The sequence below is a fragment of the Peromyscus maniculatus genome, chromosome 14, assembly GCF_049852395.1.
Source record: "Peromyscus maniculatus bairdii isolate BWxNUB_F1_BW_parent chromosome 14, HU_Pman_BW_mat_3.1, whole genome shotgun sequence".
Taxonomy (NCBI): Eukaryota; Metazoa; Chordata; class Mammalia; order Rodentia; family Cricetidae; genus Peromyscus; species Peromyscus maniculatus.
The window spans coordinates 51364236-51364706 of record NC_134865.1 but is presented as its reverse complement, the minus strand read 5'-3'; positions in this window follow the sequence as shown (position 1 = coordinate 51364706).

The window sequence follows — 471 nt, the reverse complement described above, 5'->3', positions numbered from 1 at the left end:
GAGGACCACTTCTCTCCAGAGCTTGGGACACGCCCGCTGTTGAGTCACCAAAGAGGGCGTGTCCTCTCTCCCTGGACGCGCCCCCAATGCCTAAGCCTCGAGGACCGGATCCAAATAGGCCTTGGTTGGGGTGGCAGGTGTGTGGTTTCCCCGGGAAGTGGAGGTAAGGTCCTCGCCAAGTTGGAGACCTCAGTGGAACACGCGACACATGCTCTCCAGGTTTCTTCACACATATGTACCTGCCGCAGGCACTGTCTCGACTGAAGACTTGGTGCTGACCATGGTCTGGCTGACAGGCATCATCGGCCAGTCCACACCAAATCAGCATCCATCTATAGCTTTTAAGCATTTCCAAAGCTTAAAAATTCTAGCAACATTTACCCCATCTTTGAAGAGTCAAAACTCAGAGCAGAATCCATTGGGTCTGGCTTCTTAGTCAAGACTCATCTACCTTGGGTATTCCTGATGGGG